The following is a 2,139-nucleotide window of genomic DNA, read 5'->3' on the forward strand; positions in this document are numbered from 1 at the left end:
TAATAATCCCTCTATCTGTGCTTCATGATATCAAAGTTTCTCTCTCAGACACACAGTCATACTGTACAAACTCCCTCCTTCCCTCGTCCATGCTGCGCTCCCCCCTTCCCTCAACTGAAGACGATGGACAGACGCCGTCAGACAAGGGGCGGGGCCTAGTGCAATCACCAGCTCGAAGGCGGAGCTTCTTCTGGGCATCTCAAGGTCATAGGCGGCGATACAGTATCCGTACTTGTAGGGTTACCCAGTGGCGAAGGAGTGCGGAGGGGTGGCCGCCAATAAGACGAGGGGCAAAGACCAGCAAGAAAGTTCTTTGGTACAGAGGCCAGGGTAAGGGTGGGGCATAGTGCATGGGGGGGTGGAGCCTCGGTGTGGTATGACCTCCTGGGTAGGTCATGGGAGGGGCATGGCATGTATTAGTTCCCTTCATGGGTGTGGCTTGTTCGAAAGGGCTGGGTATTAGGATGGGGCTTTGCAATAAGATTTCTGCTGTTGCATAAGTCTCGCAAGGGCCTCTCCCGTGCAGTTGAACGCGCACCAGCCTGGCTTTCCTGGACGGCGCTTCTGTTCGTAGCCTCTACTCTCCGTCCTTCTTTTTTATCTTCTGCTCTTCCCAGTCCGGTCTCTTTCTTTGCTCTGTTTCCTGTTTTCCTCACCTCTATTTCGGTACGTTTCATTCAGAATTTCCCCTTAGTTTATCCGCTAATACCTTGCCTTGTTCTCTTTTTTTCTAACTCAGTCATCAGCGTTGGCCGTGCATGAATTTTCGTCCACCTTCCTCTCGTTTATCAATTACCTTAACTCCCATTCCAAACCCTTTATTCTTTAATCGTCCATCCCCCAGCTACTTCCCTATATTCCCGCTTGCATCATTCTCCCGCATCATCGTTATCCTCAACTTCCTCGGTTCTTCTCTTCATACCCGCCGTCTCTGTCGTTTATCTTAATCCTCCCTTTCTCCCCCTTTCGTCCTAAATCTTCACCTAACCTTTATTATTCTTCCTTGACATTTACTCTCTCATCTCCCCTTCTCGACTCGGCAATATAGCTAGTCTTAATCAGTGATCCCTGGGCTCCTCCGGACAGTACTTTGGCATTAATAACAGTCTGTCATGACGGAGAGCGAGTGTGGGCCTCTCTCCCTGTTGCTTCCTGTGTTAAAAAAAGCAGTTATTCGGAGCGTTTTTTATTCGATTACTGGTTTTTGGACTTATCTGTTTATGTTTTTGGTGGCTTTTTAATGCGTTTGTTCATTTTCGTTGGCTTCTGTTCTCATATGTCAATGCAGGGCTCAGTTATAAAGCAATCGATCCCTTTCCTTAATCACACTGCACTTTTTCATCTCGGGCAATACTCCATTTTTGTTTCCTCTCTAGCTGCTTAATCCCCCGACTTTGTTTTCTTATCCTTCATCATCCTTAGCCTCTCGAGTAGCATCCTGCGCTCCTGCCATCAGCCGTCCCTCCCTCCCCCAGCATCCCTGCCAATATCTCTCTCCGTCGCCAGCCCCCTCTGCCAGCCCCCCCCCCTTTCCTAGCCCCCTCTGCCGGCCCCATATCCTAGCCCCCTCTTCCAACCCCCTCTTCCAGACCACTCTCCCAGCCCCCTCTGCCAGCCCTCCTCCCCCAGCCCCCTCTGCCAGCCCTCCTCCCCCAGCCCCCTCCCCCAGCCCCCTCTGCCAGTCCCCTCTGTCAGCCCCATTTCCTAGCCCACTCCCCCAGCCCCCTCTCTGCCAGCCCCCTTTGCCGGCCTCCCTCGCCGCCTCGATTAGCCCCATCTCCCAGCCCCCTCTCCCCTAGCCCCCTCCCCCAGCCCCCTCCGCCCAGCCCCCTCTGCCGGCCTCCCTCGCCGCCTCGCCCACCTTGCTTGGGACCGAAGAGGATTCTCATTTTCGTGCAGCAACTCCGGCTTCATTTGTTTGTTCATTGATATCCCTCTTCAAGCGCCCTCCGCGTTCAGCCATCTCTGCTCATCCCTTCGCAGGCCTTCTCCACCCCCTCCCTCTCTCCAACATTCCTATCGTTCCCTTCTTCCCTCCCATCCTCTCTTCTCGTTCAACTTCCCCTCCTCGTTTCTTTCCCTTTTTTGACCAGATCTTCCTCTATCCTCCTCTTCTCTTGAGATTTGATTCTCTCACCT

This window comes from Penaeus monodon, chromosome 20, assembly GCF_015228065.2.
Source record: "Penaeus monodon isolate SGIC_2016 chromosome 20, NSTDA_Pmon_1, whole genome shotgun sequence".
Lineage (NCBI taxonomy): Eukaryota > Metazoa > Arthropoda > Malacostraca > Decapoda > Penaeidae > Penaeus > Penaeus monodon.